We start from the raw sequence: 21,212 nt of genomic DNA, 5'->3' as shown, positions 1-21,212 counted from the left end.
CAAGGAAAGAGCACATAAACAAGGAAGCTTGGCAATCACAACAGACAATGGACATTCGATTCCATGTATATTCCATTCCGTGTAAATTCGATTCCAGGTTTTTCTAGGATTGACAATTGTATTTCCGGTCGCCATGACGGTCTGGAAGAAGCTAACGACGGCTTCAGAATTTTGTTTGATGTCTGCTGCAGGTGTCTCACTTTAATCAGGTCTCGTCTGTCTCACTTTACTCAGGTCTCGTCTAAATTTACTCAGGTAAAGTGAGACGAGACCTGAGTAAAGTGAGACAGACGAGACCTGAGTAAAGTGAGACGAGACCTGAGTAAAGTGAGACGAGACCTGAGTAAAGTGAGACGAGACCTGAGTAAAGTGAGACGAGACCTGAGTAAAGTGAGACGAGACCTGAGTAAAGTGAGACAGACGAGACCTGAGTAAAGTGAAACGAGACCTGAGTAAAGTGCTGGCCACGTCATCACAAGCGCCAACAAGACAACATTTGAAAAGTCTTACAGTAGGTTGGTCAAAGTTTTCATGACGTTTCGTCACTTAGCTGAATTTTTTTTTTTTTTTAGCTTTTGAAGACCGATGACGTGTACGTTTTAGCCAGTTTTTATGGAGATCGTTTTCAAAACAATTTAGTTTTTTTACTAACATAATACATGGTTGGACTACAAATATCATAATTACAAGAGATACATTTTGAAGATACAGAAGTATATTGTAATGTTAATTAGAAACAGCTATTTTATATAACATTTTCTAACGTAAATCCTTTGCAATATGGAATTTGAAAGATAGAATTAAATTTGTGTACGGAATTAAACAGTTTTGTGTACATCACTGTTATCTGTTCTCCGAAAATGGTTTCAATATTAGTGCCTTTATTGTTAAGCTTAATTAAAATGTATTGTTACAAGGATTACATAACCCGTTGTGATGTGGTTTTTTTTACTGTGTGTTGTGTTGTATTGTTGTCTTTGTGATTTCTTTGGTTTTATTTTGTGTGGTGTATTATTCTGTTTTGTCTTCTGTTCTTCTCTTTTCTTATAAAAAACTATTTGAATGTTTAAATCGTAACCCAGAACACACACACACACACACACACACATATATATATATATATATATATAAATATATATATATATATATAAATATATATATATATATATATATAAATATATATATATATATATATATAAATATATATATAAATATATATATATATATATATATATATATATATATATATATATATATATATATATATATATATATATATATATATATATATATATATATATATATATATATATATATATATATATATATAACTCTGGTCTCCATTCCAAAACAAAAACATGAATTACTCCAACATCAAATCTACATTCCCCATATCAAATCTACAATCTCCAACTCTTTCAATCCAATCAAACATTTCCATAAGTTGAGTTTGCTGGAAAGCATTAATACCTTCATCCCCCACCCCCCCACCCTACCAGTAAAACCCTCACATAAGAACTTTTATATCTACACACACACACACCGCCTAATCCCACCCTACCATTGTAAGCTGAAGAAAGGCCGGCGGCATTTTGTCGTTGTTAGGAAATACAAGCTTTGTAGAAAGATGGGGGGGGGGGGCATGGAGGGGGAGGGGGGGATGTTGTATGTGTCCATTTTGTCGTTGTTAGGTAATACAAGCTTTGTAGAAAGATGGGGCGCGCATGGATGGGGGGACGGGAGGGGGGTATGTGTCCAGTTGAATGGACCAGATGACTTCACATTAACTTATGGTGACATTGTCTTGTGGTGACATTGTCTTGTGGTGACATTGTCTTGTGGTGATATGGTCTTGTGGTGACATTGTCTTGTGGTGACATGGTCTTGTGGTGAAATGGTCTTGTGGTGACATTGTCTTGTGGTGACATTGTCTTGTGGTGACATTGTCTTGTGGTGACATTGTCTTGTGGTGACATGGTCTTGTGGTGACATTGTCTTGTGGTGACATGGTCTTGTGGTGACATGATCTTGTGGTGACATGGTCTTGTGGTGACATGGTCTTGTGGTGACATGGTCTTGTGGTGACATTGTCTTGTGGTGACATTGTCCTGTGGTGACATTGTCTTGTGGTGACATGGTCTTGTGGTGACATGGTCTTGTGGTGACATTGTCCTGTGGTGACATGGTCTTGTGGTGACATTATCTTGTGGTGACATGGTCTTGTGGTGACATTGTCTTGTGGTGACATGGTCTTGTGGTGACATTGTCTTGTGGTGACATTGTCTTGTGGTGACATGGTCTTGTGGTGACATTGTCTTGTTGTGACATTGTCTTGTGGTGACATTGTCTTGTGGTGACATTGTCTTGTGGTGACATGGTCTTGTGGTGACATTGTCTTGTGGTGACATTCTCTTGTGGTGACATGGTCTTGTGGTGACATTGCCTTGTGGTGACATTCTCTTGTGGTGACATGGTCTTGTGGTGACATGGTCTTGTGGTGACATTGTCTTGTGGTGACATTGTCTTGTGGTGACATTGTCTTGTGGTGACATGGTCTTGTGGTGACATTGTCTTGTGGTGACATGGTCTTGTGGTGACATGGTCTTGTGGTGACATTGTCTTGTGGTGACATTCTCTTGTGGTGACATGGTCTTGTGGTGACATTGTCTTGTGGTGACATGGTCTTGTGGTGACATGGTCTTGTGGTGACATTGTCTTGTGGTGACATTGTCTTGTGGTGACATTGTCTTGTGGTGACATTGTCTTGTGGTGACATTGTCTTGTGGTGACATTGCCTTGTGGTGACATTCTCTTGTGGTGACATGGTCTTGTGGTGACATGGTCTTGTGGTGACATTGTCTTGTGGTGACATGGTCTTGTGGTGACATGGTCTTGTGGTGACATGGTCTTGTGGTGACATGGTCTTGTGGTGACATGGTCTTGTGGTGACATTGTCTTGTGGTGACATTGTCTTGTGGTGACATTGTCTTGTGGTGACATGGTCTTGTGGTGACATTGTCTTGTGGTGACATTGTCTTGTGGTGACATGCTCTTGTGGTGACATGGTCTTGTGGTGACATGGTCTTGTGGTGACATGGTCTTGTGGTGACATTGTCTTGTGGTGACATTTTCTTGTGGTGACATTGTCTTGTGGTGACATGGTCTTGTGGTGACATTGTCTTGTGGTGACATTGTCTTGTGGTGACATGGTCTTGTGGTGACATTGTCTTGTGGTGACATGGTCTTGTGGTGACATGGTCTTGTGGTGACATTGTCTTGTGGTGACATGGTCTTGTGGTGACATGGTCTTGTGGTGACATGGTCTTGTGTTGAGAATAGCAGATGAGGTTAACAAGTGAGAATGACAGCTTAGAATAACGGCTGACATTCCAATGACAGCTTAGAATAACGGCTGACATTCCAGAAAATTTTGTCCAAAGAATTATTTAAACATTTCATTCACAGCCATCTTCTATAAGTTTTATAAAAACGATGCGAGGATCGAATGACGTCATTGTTTAGCTCCTACATAAGATGAATGGTACGAGGTTTTGACGTCAGATTATAAGGATGGTTGCCCACCCCTCTGGCGGGTATATTTTTTTCTATTCAGTGAATACATCTTACCTCAGTGAATACATCTTACATCGGTGAATACATCTTACCTCGGTGAATACATCTTACCTCAGTGAATATATCTTACATCAGTGAATACAGCTTACTTCAGATGCCCATATTTCTTTAGTTCCCTGTCCATATTTCTTTAGTTCCCTGCCCATATTTCTTTAGTTCCCTGTCCATATTTCTTTAGTTCCCTGTTCATATTTCTTTATTTCCCTGTCCATATTTCTTTAGTTCCCTGTCCACATTTTTTTAGTTCCCTGCCCATATTTCTTTAGGGCCCTGTCCACATTTTTTAGTTCCCTGTCCATATTTCTTTAGTTCCCTGTCCACATTTCTTTAGTTCCCTGTCCACATTTTTTAGTTCCCTGTCCATATTTCTTTAGTTCCCTGTCCACATTTCTTTAGTTCCCTGTCCATATTTCTTTAGTTCCCTGTCCATATTTCTTTAGTTCCCTGTCCATATTTCTTTAGTTCCCTGTCCATATTTCTTTAGTTCCCTGTTCATATTTCTTTATTTCCCTGTCCATATTTCTTTAGTTCCATGTCCACATTTTTTTAGTTCCCTGCCCATATTTCTTTAGTTCCCTGTCCGCATTTTTTAGTTCCCTGTCCATATTTCTTTAGTTCCCTGTCCACATTTCTTTAGTTCCCTGTCCTTATTTCTTTAGTCCCCTGTCCATATTTCTTTAGTTCCCTGTCCATATTTCTTTAGTTCCCTGTCCATATTTCTTTAGTTCCCTGTCCATTTTTCTTTAGTTCCCTGTCCATATTTCTTTAGTTCCCTGTCCATATTTCTTTAGTTCCCTGTCCATATTTCTTTAGTTCCCTGTCCATATTTCTTTAGTTCCCTGTTCATATTTCTTTATTTCCCTGTCCACATTTCTGTAGTTCCCTGTCCACATTTTTTTAGTTCCCTGCCCATATTTCTTTAGTTCCCTGTCCATATGTCTTTAGTTCCCTTTCCATATTTCTTTAGTTCCCTGTCCATATTTCTTTAGTTCCCTGTCCATATTTCTTTAGTTCCCTGTCCATATTTCTTTAGTTCCCTGTCCATATTTCTTTAGTTCCCTGTTCATATTTCTTTATTTCCCTGTCCATATTTCTTTAGTTCCCTGTCCACATTTTTTTAGTTCCCTGCCCATATTTCTTTAGTTCCCTGTCCACATTTCTTTAGTTCCCTGTCCATATTTCTTTAGTTCCCTGTCCATATTTCTTTAGTTCCCTGTCTACATTTTTCAGTTCCCTGTCCTTATTTCTTTAGTCCCCTGTCCATATTTCTTTAGTTCCCTGTCCATATTTCTTTAGTTCCATGTCCATATTTCTTTAGTTCCCTGTCCATATTTCTTTAGTTCCCTGTCCATATTTCTTTAGTTCCCTGTCCATATTTCTTTAGTTCCCTGTCCATATTTCTTTAGTTCCCTGTCCATATTTCTTTAGTTCCCTGTTCATATTTCTTTATTTCCCTGCCCATATTTCTTTAGTTCCCTGTCCATATGTCTTTAGTTCCCTGTCCATATTTCTTTAGTTCCATGTCCATATTTCTTTAGTTCCCTGTCCATATTTCTTTAGTTCCCTGTCCATATTTCTTTAGTTCCCTGTCCAAAGTTTCCATAGAGTGATCGCCCTTAGTTCGCCTGTCCTTAATGTTTATAAAGTTGATCACAGTTACTTCCCTGCCCGTATTTCCAATCAAGTAGTCGCCCTTAGACCACAAGAAGCGCGAAGATTTTCTAGCCGCCCCACCCCGCGAATCGCGTGAAGGCGGTATGACCGAGGTAAGACCGAGGTAAGACGGCGGCTAGGTCTGATAAAACTGGCCGACCAGGCAGTTGTTGTGTTTGGAATGGACAGATATCATTAGTGATATCAACACGACTTAATGGTGACGTCACGTGCAGGTAGACTTCCCACGTACCTGTCGAAGGTTTGTACACCATAGCAGTAGAGGAAATATGTACACCATAGCAGTAGAGGAAATATGTACATATAATTATAAATAACAATGGAAGAAATATGTAAATATAAATAACAGTGGAAAAATGTGTTTATAACAGTGGACGAGATTTGTACGCAATGGAATATACTTGTACGCATTAGCAGTGAAGAGTTGTACACAATATCTTGAAAAGAGAAATTTACACCAGCACCGAGAGATTCGGTAAGTTTTTTTTCTCTCTGGTTTTTTAAAGTTTCGTCTAGCTTTTTGTTTTATTTAAATATTTATGATTCCTGTTTTGTTTAAATATTTATAAGTGTAATTTTATTTAAATATTTATGATTCCTGTTTTGTTTAAATATTTATAAGTGTAATTTTATTTAAATATTTATGATTCCTGTTTTGTTTAAATATTTATAAGTGTAATTTTATTTAAATATTTATGATTCCTGTTTTGTTTAAATATTTATAAGTGTAATTTTATTTAAATATTTATGATTCCTGTTTTGTTTAAATATTTATAAGTGTAATTTTATTTAAATATTTACAAATGTTTTTTTTTTAACATATCCAAATCTTGTTTTTGTTCAAATTTAAAAACTATTTTTTTTAATTGCGGTTTGTGTGTTTTCTGTCATTTTACGGTCAGTCTGTCAGTAGACCGGTTGGTCGGTCAAAAGACCGGTCAGTTTGTCAATAGAGCGGTTGGTCGGTCAAAAGACCGGTCAGTTTGTCAATAGAGCGGTCAGTCCATGAAGACACCGGTTAGTTTATAAATAGACCAGTCGGTCTATAAATAGAACCAGTCTATCAACTAATAATAACACGTCTCAAATGACGTAAAAAGAAAATAAACATATTCGATTACTACAACGTAATTACACGGTTAATTGAATATACTTTAACTTTTATAGTTAAATATACTTCCTGTTTATTTATTTTTATTTCTTGCATGAAAAATCGTGTTACTATAAAGGATGTTATAAACGATAGGCTACTCACTCTATTGTGAGACAGTCAACTTAATAGGCAGCTGCCTAAGACAATGCCCTTTATTTTATTTCTTATGTCCCGTGCCCATACCCTCATTAGATGAAACAAACATAAAAATATTTATAATAATAGGCTTTTAAATAAACAAAAATAGTTTTTTTTTAAAATTTGCTTCCTTTAATAAAAGCATTGGTCGCGCATTAAATCCCCAATACATTTTAGCGATCAATGTTTTTCTCCATATTTCCAGTGCATTTAAAAGCCTATAATTGTAAAGGTTTTTATGCTTGTTTTATTTTCCACATTTTGAGTGATTTGTTTTAACTGACAGCACGTACTAAAAAAATATTTGCTTTAAAGTCGGTTCTGTAACGGGCAAGGTTTAAAAGTCAGTCGTCTGCCCTTTGTATGGTCGACGGTCAGTTTTAGAAAAAAATGTTTACCATCATCATAAAGCTGCAATCGCTAGTATTTTATCTTCTGTCTTCCCTTTTATTATTGGAATAGTGATCTTCCTATTTAGTTTTAATGACTAATCTAAATTCTTAACGAAATTAAATACTTTTGCATTGTCATGGGAGTCGAACATAGCTGCAACGAGATCGCTGCATTAGAGGTGGGTCTAATTTGAGCTAAAAGATTGCCACAAACCCATAAACAAACAGACAAACAGATAGACATTCAAACAATGTCAACTAAGTAAAAGCCTTTGAGAAGTTGACTCGATCAACTAAAGCGTTTTTATTCGATCATAAAAGTCACTCTATCCGAGCATTATCTGCCCTTTTTTTACATCCACCTGGGTTAAATGTTTGTAAACAATATGCGTGAACACAGCTCACCTGAGTGACGTCAACACCAGCTGACCCGAGTGACGTCAACACCGGTCAAACTAACATACCCTTTATTATGTTTTGCTTATGTACCTCTGTTTTTATCTGACTAAAGTAATCGCATCAGACTTTATCCCGGCGTGTCGTATCGATCCTAAGACAATCACCGATAACATGAAATCAATCTAGTTCACTTGAAATTATCAGAAATCAAACGGACAAACGTGCAAATGTCGCACGCATGCCTCGTCAATTGCCAGGAGTTTGGCTGGTTTTTTTTATCTAATCGGGGTTTCCCGATCCAGAATGGTAGCGTAGATTTGAAAATAGCAGGAAGATTGAAGACTATGTTTAGACAATAACATCAACATTCAAGGCTATTTTTAGACACGACAACACACCTCCAACAACACAACTACCACACTTTCCGGACTTAAGCTCCACACCTCCCACACTTGACCTCTACACCTACCACACTTGCCATCCACACCTCCCAAACGTGACATCCACACCTCCCACACTTGACCTCCACACCTCCCACACTTGACCTCCACACCTCCCTCACTTGACCTCTACACCTCCCACACTTGACCTCCACACCTCCCACACTTGACCTCCACACCTCCCACACTTGACCTCCACACCTCCCACACTTGACCTCCACACCTCCCTCACTTGACCTCTACACCTCCCACACTTGACCTCCACACCTCCCACACTTGACCTCCACACCTCCCACACTTGACCTCCACACCTCCCACACTTGACCTCCACACCTCCCACACTTGACCTCCACACCTCCCACACTTGACCTCTACACCTCCTACACTTGACATCCACACCTCCCACACTTGACATCCACACTTCCCAAACGTGACATCCACACTTCCCAAACGTGACATCCACACCTCCCACACTTGACCACCACACCTCCCACACTTGACCTCTACACCTACCACACTTGCCATCCACACCTCCCAAACGTGACATCCACACTTCCCAAACGTGACATCCATACCTCCCACACTTGACCTCCACACCTCCCATACTTGACCTCCACACCTCCCTCACTTGACCTCTACACCTCCACACTTGACCTCCACACCTCCCAAACGTGACATCCACACCTCCCACACTTGACCTCCACACCTTCCACACTTGACCTCCACACCTCCTACACTTGACCTCCACACCTCCTACACTTGACATCCACACCTCCTACACTTGACCTCCACACCTCCTACACTTGACATCCACACCTCCCACACTTGACCTCCACACCTCCCACACTTGACCTCCACACCTCCCACACTTGACCCCCACACCTCCCACACTTGACCTTCACACCTCCTACACTTGACCTCCACACCTCCTACACTTGACCTCCACACCTCCCACACTTGACCTCCACACCTCCCACAATTGACCTCCACACCTCCCACACTTGACCTCCACACCTCCCACACTTGACCTCCACACCTCCCACACTTGACCTCCACACCTCCCACACTTGACCTCCACACCTCCCACACTTGACCTCCACACCTCCTACACTTGACCTCCACACCTCCCACACTTGACATCCACACCTCCCAAACATGACATCCACACCCAAACGTGACCTCCACACATTTAACAACGGGATCATCTGACAAACACACCTCGACAAACACTACCACCACACCACCACAAACCACAACCCTCTCCCCCACACCGCCACAACCCTCTCCCCACAACCCTCTCCCCAACACCCCCACACCCCTCTCCCCCACACCCCCACAACCCTCTCCCCCACAACACTAGCACCACACGATTGTCTGACCCCCACATCTCCCACAATTCACCCAACTGGAATAGATTGCGTGTGAGTGAGGCCAAGACTGAAGAGATTAAAAAAAAATCTGCTAAGTCCTGGGGCAAACTTGTCAATCATTTTTTTTGTCTAGACAAAATTTGTTCCGTCAAAATGTGGCGGCTTGATGCAAAATGTCTTTGTTTGAAAGTTTGATGGTTCAATCCAAAATGTCTTTGTTTGAAAGTTTGATGGTTCAATCCAAAATGTCTTTGTTTGAAAGTTTGATGGTTCAATCCAAAATGTCTTTGTTTGAAAGTTTGATGGTTCAATCCAAAATGTCTTTGTTTAAAAGTTTAATGGCTCAATCCAAAATGTCTTTGTTTTAAAGTTTGATTGTTCAGTCCAAAATGTCTTTGTTTGAAAGTTTGATGGTTCAATCCAAAATGTCTTTGTTTGAAAGTTTGATGGTTCAATCCAAAATGTCTTAAAACATTATATGAGTGCGACCACCAAGGTAATTCGATAAATTCATTCTCCTATGATAAACACAGTAGATGTTTTAAATAAAGCTGGAGTGCCCCCCCCCCCCCCAATTTTTCTCGAATATACTTATATAACACTACGGGGGATGGCAATTCGGAATATAGAATATGATTTTTAATCAATTTTAAATTATTTAAACTTTTAAAAATATAATAGAATCTCTTAGAAAAAAGAATTGCTTAACAAGTGTACAGCAAACAATGTGTGTATAATAGTGCGGAATATTAGTACTATATAAATTCATACACGTTTTTTTTAGAAATCGGAAATACTAGTTCCGGTATTCGGAAATTACTTAAAATAAATTTGATGGACGGCAGAGAATTAGATCTTTTACTTATACGTGAAATTTTGTTTATCCATCGTAAACAATACTAAAGTGATATGCTTTTGAAAAACCAAAAGTAGAATAACTTCCACTTCCGGTTACCGGAAATCGGTGAAAAGATGTTACCGGACTACAAAATTTGGTATAATACGTGTATATAAGAAATTGCATCAACCTAGCTGTATCGGTACTCAAGTTATCGTCTTCACAGACACACCTCCACACATCCACACAGACACACATACACAGACATACGGACAAATTTGCAAAACTATGTTTTTCCGACGTTTTTCCGATTAGTGAAAATCTCGATTTCAATTTTTTGCACGATTACAACACTTCCTCTACTCCGTACACGAGAAAGTAAAAAGGTGTAGCTCTGGTAGAAGGTGATCGAGTGGGTAGCACATGGTGCTAACCCAGAAGTCCCGAGTTCGGACCCCGGACTGATTGGGTCGGTAGCTAGGGACAGCACCTCATCTAGGAGAGACGAATTCAAAGTTAAACAACTGCTGTAAGGGCTATGTAAGGGCTATGTAAGAGCTATGTAAGAGCTATGTAAGAGCTATGTAAGAGCTATGTAAGGGCTATGTAAGAGCTATGTAAGAGCTATGTAAGGTCTGTGTAAGGGCTGCGTAAGGGCTGCGTAAGGGCTATTTAATAGCTATGTATGAGCTATGTACGGGTCGTGTAAGGGCTATGTAAGAGCTATGTAAGGGCTGTGTAAGGGCTATGTGAGGGCTATCTAAGAACACACAATGAAGCGTTGAAGTCACCCGACCATATGTTGACACGATTGGTTACGGGAGCTGCCTGAAAAAAAAACCTAATTACATCTGTAATTTAACCGCTTCTATCTAGCAACATTACATCAACATCAGCTTCAGCTGCCCACAACTCCCAGAAGGAACTGCCCAACTGCCCAATTGCCCAACTGCCCAGCTGCCCAGGCATAGGTCGCACGCCAATCTTCTCTGATTTAATCAAGCGACGAGCCATAGACCACGTGACTGGGTCAATGAGTTGTTTCAATTTGCCCGCACATTTTTTGTCCGGATAAAGCGAACTAATCTCCGGTAAATAGCCGTCTGAATATGCTGCTCTTTATGAATATGCTCTTCAAATATGTGCATGTATGTAGTGAAACGGCAAAGGGGGTGTGTGGGGGGGGGGGGTGTTTTCTTTACACCAAATGATTAGTTTAGCAGGGTCTGAGAGCAGTTTATTGTGATGAAATATTAACTAGTGTATTGATTATGCGGGGTTTAAATTAGTTTTGGATCGATTTTCAGATTATTACCTGCATAAAAGATATGTGAAGGTAACACCAATGGCGCTTTTCAAGATGGCTCCATTATAGCCACATGCCTACAAAGTGGCTAGTTGCTGGCTAAATCTAGATACATAGCCGGTTATGTATTGGTTATATATGGCTATATTTAGATATTAAACCGTTTAGCTTTGTAGTCCTAAAAATTACGATTCAATTTCAATCATTTTAAATAGTTAGTATATAATAGTATCGGCAATATAGGCCCTACACCCTCAAGAAAAAAGGCTATATATATTTACAAGATATTATATACATGTACACGATATAGGCTATATACATGTACAAGGGCTAAGAAAAACAGCAGTTGACACAAAAAATGGCGGCAAATATAAAAATCTGAGAGACGGAATGGGCTAAAACTTCGCCCCGCCCCTTGCATTTCCCCATCATGCACTGCTGTAAGCACGTGACCAAATGTAAACATGCTTGTGCTGCCATCTGAGAGCGTGCAGGTACCGTCTGCCGTGCTAGAAAAACAAACGTTCTAAAACCTGCAATTAAAATCCCATGGGCGAAGGCTGGCATCATTAAAGCATTGAGTTGAACATAAACATCCCAAATTGTAAAGCTATGCTCTATCACTCTCGCTCATGGCAAATTATAGGTGTGTTCTAGAGAACATTTCAGGTGTATATAGCTTTAAATGTGTTCTAGAGAACATTTCAGGTGTATATACCATCATACTACATACGGAGTGTTCTAGACTTTGGGTGTATACAATACCTGTTCTGGGTAGAAAATTTGCGAACAAAATTTTACCAACATCCGATTTATTTTTACAAACGCGAAATGTAGGTCAAGATCCGGTGACAATGCAACCCGCCTGTTAAAATGATGTTTAAATTTTTTTTTAAATTAATTAAAATATTGCAATATAAATTACTCATCTTGTCACACAATTGCTCACATTTGTTTGTTGCGTAAGAGTTTGAGTTTTAAAAAAACTAAAAAGTATATTTTACTAGCCGTCCCGACCAGGCCCTGCACTGGCCTCTGTGAAAAATCTATCTGTATAGGACCATAACTTGTGTGTTTAGTAAGCAGCATATACCCGCATTGTCCGGGTTTAAGAAATATATTACTTTTCCAATAAAATATCTATATGCAAATATGGACGTTTGAGAAAATAACACATAACCCTAAACCTAACTCAACTTTAAACTTAACACTAACAACCCTCAAAAAACAAAACTAAAACACAAACGCAAACGTAACGCAAACACTAAAGCAAACCAAAACACAAACGCAAACACAAACACAAATGCAAACGCAAACACAAACGCATGCATAAAAGCAAACAATAAACTATTATTGATCAAAAATAATAATTAGTAAACAGTACATTCAGTGTATAAAATAAATAAAAGGCAGTATTTAAAATACCTGTATTTTACCTACCATATTGCACTTTATCAAACCATGTTAATTAAATACATTTTTCCAACATCAAAACAAACAGAAGAAAGTAATTTTTTTCCCTGCTTTATTTTTTTTTTGTAAGTCATCTATCAAGAGAAGTAATAGGTACAAAGGGACGTAATTTGTATACTTATTTTTAAACAAAACGGAATGTTTTGTAAAGGGTAATACATTTATTTTAATTATGCTCTTTGCACATTACGTCAATCAAAATTATAAGTTGTAAAATGAAAATAAATTTGAAAATAATCAATATTGAGTTTTTTTACACATCAATTAAGATTTTAGTACAAACATGAACAGTTTTTAAAATATTACAAAATGGCGATCGAGTTTTTTCGATCTGTCATCCACTAATTCGGGGGTCGGCGTGGTCGAGTCGGTAAAGCTCATGGTTGCTAAACCGAAAAGTCTCGAGTTCGAACCCTCGGGCAGATGAGGCTCGATAGCTGGGGACAGCCACTCTTCTAGGAGAGACAACTCCGAAATTAAACAACTGCTGCCTTGTAGTTTGTTCTTGGTTGGACAAAGGCTATGGAAGCAAATCCAAAAAGAAAAGCAGGCTGAAATCGGAGTCAATGGCGCATAACCAGTTGACACGTAACGCTTAATTGTGTTGGAGGCGTGGTCGAGTCGGAAAAAAGCTCATGGTTGATAAATTCGAAAAAAAAAAGTCTCGAGTTCAAACCCACTGGCAGATAAATCTCGATCCTCTTCAACACTAATAATTAAGAACGAAGAAGAAGAAGAAGATCCACAAATTCGCCACATACTGAGTCACAGAGTCCATTTGAACTTTCTATATTAGATGTCTCCTTTTGCCTCGTCAGACAATGGACTGAGCCCAGAGATTAAGATGTTAATTAATTTTCTTTTGATGTAGTCCCTGTTGTTGCTGATCATGCCAGTCGTAGAATGACAATCTCTGCCACAGTTCCTGCAGGTGGTGGCTGATCATGACAGTCGTAGAATGACAATCTCTGCCACAGTTCCTGCAGACCATTGGGGGTGGTACAATTTTGTGTGTAGATGTTTTCATTCTTCTCTCGGAGGTTTTCTTGGCCATTTTCCCTTCAGCGGTGAGGATGGATGTCCACACCGTCTCCACAAAAACTATTTTAAATTTTAAACAATGAGTAAAGTAATATCAATATTATGATGCGTGGGTCTCTATATAATGTACTAGCGTGCCCGTCTCCACACGTTGCCGTTAGAAGAAAGTCAGAGGATAGTCCGGGACAAATCACACCCTGCCAGGGCGTCGGCGGACGCGACTGATTCAGTTCAGTAATAGACTATAATGCCCCGCTGTATCCATGGTCTATCGCACTGTTTAAAACGAACGTAGGTGCATTAGCGCTCATGGGATTAACCGGGGGGGGGGAGGCCAAATTGCACCCTGCCAGGGCACCTGCAAACGCGCCTGATTCAATTTAGTGAATGACTATAACGCCCCATCTTATCCATGTCTATCGCACTGTTTAAAACAAACGTAGTCGCCATAGCGCTCGCGGGTTAGCCGAGGCGCAAAATAACGCCCTGCCGGGGCGCCGCGCATGCAAAATTGAATTTGTTTTTTCGCAGAAACATCTCCAGGAGTATTCTCAACAACTTCCCAAAGTTTCATGGTGATTGGATGAAAGGTGCAGTAATGCATAAAAGACAGACACATATACAGTGCTTCACATGTATATAGATATAGATTAAATACCCACAATAAACTTTAGTGGATGACACATGTTTCTTTGCTTAGTTGTTGGAATTGTGGTTCATTGTAAGATCTTTAAAGAAAATCATTTTATTTTCTTCTTCTCAGTCCATGAATAAAAGCTTGTTATTCTAAACATTTTTATTTGAACAAATTGTGACATGATGTGACAGTACGTCACATACAGTGCTGGACATGACACGTGCTAACCCTTGCTGGACATGACATGTGCTGACCCTTGCTGACATGACATTTGCTGACCGATGCTTTGGCAGCGTCATCGAATGCCCTAATGGACATAATGCACCTCCTTATGCCCTCTGGCCAGTGTCGACGTTAATCCGCGACACCCCCCCCCCACCCTACCCCACGCTCTCCTACCCCCACCGAAGCTACTGATGGACATAATTCACGCTGATCAGGAATTAAAAGCATGTGGTTAAGGGGGGGGAGGGGGGTAAGGGTAGGTAGGTATACAGAGCTGCGTGGGGTAAAATCATCTTGGTATAAAGATAAATGTGTTGACAACTGGACGTCATGGTGTAAAGATTAATGTGGACCATTGGTGTAAAGATTAATGTGGACCATTGGTGTAAAGATTAATATGGACCATTGGTGTAAAGATTAATGTGGACCATTGGTGTAAAGATTAATGTGGACCATTGGTGTAAAGATTAATGTGGACCATTGGTATAAATAATTAATGTGGACCATTGGTGTAAAGATTAATGTGGACCATTGGTGTAAAGAGTAATGTAGACCATTGGTGTAAAGATTTATGTGGACCATTGGTGTAAAGATTAATGTAGACCATTGGTGTAAAGATTAATGTAGACCATTGTGTAAAGATTAATGTAGACCATTGGTGTAAAGATTAATGTGGACCATTGGTGTAAAGATTAATGTGTTGACCATTGGTGTAACGATTAATGTAGACCATTGGTGTAACGATTAATGTAGACCATTGGTGTAAAGATGAATGTGGACTATTGGTGTAAAGATTTATGTGGACCATTGGTGTAAAGATTAATGTGGACCATTGTGTAAAGATTAATGTAGACCATCGGTGTAAAGATTAATGTGGACCATTGTGTAAAGATTAATGTGGACCATTGGTGAAAAGATTAATGTGGACCATTGGTGAAAAGATTAATGTGGACCATTGGTGTAAAGATTAATGTGGACCATTGGTGTAAAGATTAATGTGGACCATTGGTGTAAAGATTAATGTGGACCATTGGTGTAAAGATTAATGTGGACCATTGGTGTAAAGATTAATGTGGACCATTGGTGTAAAGATTAATGTAGACCATTGGTGTAAAGATTTATGTGGACCATTGGTGTTAAGATTAATGTAGACCATTGGTGTAAAGATTAATGTAGACCATTGTGTAAAAATTAATGTAGACCATTGGTGTAAAGATTAATGTGGACCATTGGTGTAAAGATTAATGTGTTGACCATTGGTGTAACGATTAATGTAGACCATTGGTGTAACGATTAATGTAGACCATTGGTGTAAAGATGAATGTGGACTATTGGTGTAAAGATTTATGTGGACCATTGGTGTAAAGATTAATGTGGACCATTGTGTAAAGATTAATGTAGACCATTGGTGTAAAGATTAATGTGGACCATTGTGTAAAGATTAATGTGGACCATTGGTGAAAAGATTAATGTGGACCATTGGTGAAAAGATTAATGTGGACCATTGGTGTAAAGATTAATGTGGACCATTGGTGTAAAGATTAATGTGGACCATTGGTGTAAAGATTAATGTGGACCATTGTGTAAAGTTTAATGTGGACCATTGTGTAAAGATTAATGTGGACCATTGGTGTAAAGATTAATGTAGACCATTGGTGTAAAGATTGTGGACCATTTGGTATAAAGATTAATGTAGACCATTGGTGTAAAGGTTAATGTGGACCATTGTGTAAAGATTAATATAGACCATTGGTGTAAAGATTAATGTAGACCATTGGTGTAAAGATTAATGTGGACCATTGTGTAAAGATTAATGTGGACCATTGGTGTAAAGATTAATGTAGACCATTGGTGTAAAGATTAATGTAGACCATTGGTGTAAAGATTAATGAAGACCATTGGTGTAAAGATTAATGTAGACCATTGGTGTAAAGATTAATGTAGACCATTGGTATAAAGATTAATGTAGACCATTGGTGTAAAGATTAATGTAGACCATTGGTGTAAAGATTAATGTAGACCATTGGTGTAAAGATTAATGAAGACCATTGGTGTAAAGATTAATGTAGACCATTGGTGTAAAGATTAATGTAGACCATTGGTATAAAGATTAATGTAGACCATTGGTGTAAAGATTAATGTAGACCATTGGTGTAAAGATTAATGTGGGCCATTGGTATAAATAATTAATGTGGACCATTGTGTAAAGATTAACGTGTTGACCATTGTGTAAAGATTAATGTGGACCATTGGTATAAATAATTAATGTGGACCATTGTGTAAAGATTAATGTGTTGACCATTGTGTAAAGATTAATGTAGACCATTGGTGTAAAGATTAATGTGGACCATTGTGTAAAGATTAATGTAGACCATTGGTGTAAAGATTAATGTAGACCATTGGTGTAAAGATTAATGTGGACCATTATGTAAAGATTAATGTAGACCATTGGTGTAAAGATTTATGTGGACCATTGTGTAAAGATTAATGTGTTGACCATTGATGTAACGATTAATGTAGACCATTGGTGTAACGATTAATGTAGACCATTGGTGTAAAGATTAATGTGGACTATTGGTGTAAAGATTTATGTGGACCATTGGTGTAAAGATTAATGTGGACCATTGTGTAAAGATTAATGTAGACCATTGGTGTAAAGATTAATGTGGACCATTGTGTAAAGATTAATGTGGACCATTGGTGAAAAGATTAATGTGGACCATAGGTGTAAAGATTAATGTGGACCATTGGTGTAAAGATTAATGTGGACCATTGGTGTAAAGATTAATGTGGACCATTGTGTAAAGATTAATGTGGACCATTGTGTAAAGATTAATGTGGACCATTGGTGTAAAGATTAATGAAGCCATTGGTGTAAAGATTGTGGACCATTTGGTATAAAGATTAATGTTGACCATTGGTGTAAAGGTTAATGTGGACCATTGTGTAAAGATTAATGTAGACCATTGGTGTAAAGATTAATGTAGACCATTGGTGTAAAGATTAATGTGGACCATTGGTGTAAAGATTAATGTGGACCATTGGTGTAAAGATTAATGTAGACCATTGGTGTAAAGATTAATGTAGACCATTGGTGTAAAGATTAATGAAGACCATTGGTGTAAAGATTAATGTAGACCATTGGTGTAAAGATTAATGTAGACCATTGGTATAAAGATTAATGTAGACCATTGGTGTAAAGATTAATGTAGACCATTGGTATAAAGATTAATGTAGACCATTGGTGTAAAGATTAATGTAGACCATTGGTGTAAAGATTAATGTGGACCACTGGAAGACCATCGATTTTTACAGAGGTGGGCCACACAAAGACCGCGAGTAAACGTATCTGGCAACCCCCAAATTGGTTTTGTTATTCCTGGGACGGGTTCGATTAGATTGTGTAGCATTTTGATCACATTAGCCCTCCCTGGGTGCTAGCGGTAAATACTCCAGGGGGAGTACAGGGCCGGGGGTGGGCAATTAGGGGAGCTCTTGAGGGCCGGGCTAGGGGGGTAGGGCTATAAGGGGCTAAATCATGCGATATGTCGACGAAATCAGAGGCTGTCGACTAAAACCGAGACAGAATCTTAAACGGCGAGACTATAAAATCGTTGCTGTAGTTGTATCTGATGATGTGTGTCCTGGTTTTCTTCCTACCCCACTCCACAGCTCCACCTTAATGGGAAGTCAAAATATGCCACCTTTAAAACATAATTTTAAAACTGATTAAAACAAAATTTAAACCATGGGAAGTTAAAAAAAAATATGCCACTTTTAAAACACAATTTAAAACCGATTAAAAAATAGATAAACCATGAGCCCTAAAGCCACAATCCCAGTTTTAAAATCGAAGCAAAACTGGCGGCCACCGACCACCCATCATTTGAGACAGTCAACATCCCACACAACGAGTGTGTGGGAGGGGGTGGGGGTGGGGGTTGATTAAACGATCATTAAAGTCTTTGAGCTATTTTAGGCACCTAGTCTGTAGGTCATCTCGCCTGTAAGTCATCTCGGCGCACGGAGAATTGATCGCCAGTCATTTCCGTAATTACACTAGCACGACCCGTAGTCACACAGTGTCGCATGGGTCAGTTGGTGTGTGGGGAGGCATGGGTCAGTGTAGTGTGTGGGGAGGCATGGGTCAGTTTGTGTGTGGGGAGGCATGGGTCAGTTTGTGTATGGGGATACATGGGTCAGTGTAGTGTGTGGGGAGGCATGGGTCAGTTTGTGTGTGGGGAGACATGGGTCAGTTTGTTGTGTGGGGAGGCATGGATCAGTTTGTTGTGTGGGGAGGCATGGGTCAGTTTGTTGTGTGGGGAGACATGGGTCAGTGTAGTGTGTGGGGAGGCATGGGTCTGTTTGTTGTGTGGGGAGGTATGGGTCAGTTTGTTGTGTGGGGAGGCATGGGTCAGTTTAGTGTGTGGGGAGGCATGGGTCAGTTAGTGTGTGGGGAGGCATGGGTCAGTTGGTGTGTGGGGAGACATGGGTCAGTTGGTGTGTGGGGAGGCATGGGTCAGTTGGTGTGTTGGGAGGCATGGGTCAGTTGGTGTGTGGGGAGGCATGGGTCAGTTTGTGTGGGGAGGCATGGGTCAGTTGGTGTGTGGGGAGGCATGGGTCAGTGTAGTGTGGGGAAGCATGGGTCAGATGGTGTGTGGGGAGGCATGGGTCAGTTTGTTGTGTGGGGAGGCATGGATCAGTTTGTTGTGTGGGGAGGCATGGGTCAGTTTGTTGTGTGGGGAGACATGGGTCAGTGTAGTGTGTGGGGAGGCATGGGTCTGTTTGTTGTGTGGGGAGGTATGGGTCAGTTTGTTGTGTGGGGAGGCATGGGTCAGTTATTGTGTGGGGAGGCATGGGTCAGTTGGTGTGTGGGGAGACATGGGTCAGTTGGTGTGTGGGGAGGCATGGGTCAGTTGGTGTGTTGGGAGGCATGGGTCAGTTGGTGTGTGGGGAGGCATGGGTCAGTTTGTGTGGGGAAGTATGGGTCAGTTTGTGTGGGGAAGTATGGGTCAGTATGTGTGTGGGAAGGTATGGGTCAGTTAAGTCGGTGGGGAGGCATGGGTCAGTTGGTGTGTGGGGAGGTATGGGTAATTTAGTGTGGGGAGGCATGGGTCAGTGTGTAGTGTGGGGAGACATGTGTCAGTTTGTGTGTGGGGAGGTATGGGTCAGTTAGTGTGTGGGGAGGTATGGGTCAGTTAGTGTGTGGGGAGGCATGGGTCAGTTTGTGTGTGGGGAGGCATGGGTCTGTTTGTTGTGTGGGGAGGTATGGGTCAGTTAGTGTGTGGGGAGTTATGGGTCAGTTAGTGTGTGGGGAGGCATGGGTCTGTTTGTTGTGTGGGGAGGTATGGGTCAGTTTGTTGTGTGGGGAGGTATGGGTCAGTTTGTTGTGTGGGGAGACATGGGTCTGTTTGTTGTGTGGGGAGGTATGGGTCTGTTTAAGTGTGGGGAGGTATGGGTCAGTTTGGTGTGTGGGGGGAGGCATGGGTCTGTTTGTGTGTGGGGAGGCATGGGTCAGTTTAAGTGTGGGGAGACATGTGTCAGTGTGTAGTGTGGGGAGACATGGGTCAGTTTGTGTGTGGGGAGACATGGGTCAGTTTGTGTGGGGAGGTATGGGTCAGTTAGTGTGTGGGGAGGCATGGGTCAGTTAATGTGTGGGGAGGCATGGGTCAGTTAATGTGTGGGGAGGTATGGGTCAGTTAGTGTGTGGGGAGGCATGGGTCAGTTAATGTGTGGGGAGGCATGGGTCAGTTGGTGTGTGGGGAGGCATGGGTCTGTTTGTGTGGGGAAGTATGGGTCAGTTTGTGTGGGGAAGTATGGGTCAGTATGTGTGTGGGAAGGTATGGGTCAGTTAAGTCGGTGGGGAGGCATGGGTCAGTTGGTGTGTGGGGAGGTATGGGTAATTTAGTGTGGGGAGGCATGGGTCAGTGTGTAGTGTGGGGAGACATGTGTCAGTTTGTGTGTGGGGAGGTATGGGTCAGTTAGTGTGTGGGGAGGTATGGGTCAGTTAGTGTGTGGGGAGGCATGGGTCTGTTTGTTGTGTGGGGAGGTATGGGTCTGTTTAAGTGTGGGGAGGTATGGGTCAGTTTGGTGTGTGGGGGGAGGCATGGGTCTGTTTGTGTGTGGGGAGGCATGGGTCAGTTTAAGTGTGGGGAGACATGTGTCAGTGTGTAGTGTGGGGAGACATGGGTCAGTTTGTGTGTGGGGAGACATGGGTCAGTTTGTGTGGGGAGGTATGGGTCAGTTAGTGTGTGGGGAGGCATGGGTCAGTTAATGTGTGGGGAGGCATGGGTCAGTTGGTGTGTGGGGAGGCATGGGTCAGTTAATGTGTGGGGAGGCATGGGTCAGTTGGTGTGTGGGGAGGCATGGGTCAGTTGGTGTGTGGGGAGGCATGGGTCAGTTAATGTGTGGGGAGGCATGGGTCAGTTAATGTGTGGGGAGGCATGGGTCAGTTGGTGTGTGGGGAGACATGGGTCAGTTAGTGTGTGGGGAG

General features: G+C 40.8%; 1 protein-coding gene across 1 annotated transcript in view; it reads left to right on the top strand.

The window, feature by feature from the left end:
* The first annotated feature begins 5,625 nt into the window (after nucleotides 1-5,625).
* Nucleotides 5,626-21,212, top strand: part of LOC131938778 (FMRFamide peptide receptor frpr-18) — a 57,249-nt gene continuing 41,662 nt past the window's right edge. The window contains exon 1 of the mRNA XM_059296949.1: nucleotides 5,626-5,782. The gene's annotated coding sequence lies outside the window, so the exon portion shown is untranslated. The remainder of the gene's footprint in view (nucleotides 5,783-21,212) is intronic.

The sequence above is a fragment of the Physella acuta genome, unplaced genomic scaffold (assembly GCF_028476545.2).
Source record: "Physella acuta isolate Inbredline_101_S28 unplaced genomic scaffold, ASM2847654v3 ptg000257l, whole genome shotgun sequence".
NCBI lineage: Eukaryota > Metazoa > Mollusca > Gastropoda > Physidae > Physella > Physella acuta.
The sequence above is the reverse complement of the archived record's forward strand: the minus strand, read 5'-3'. Positions and strand labels throughout refer to the sequence as shown.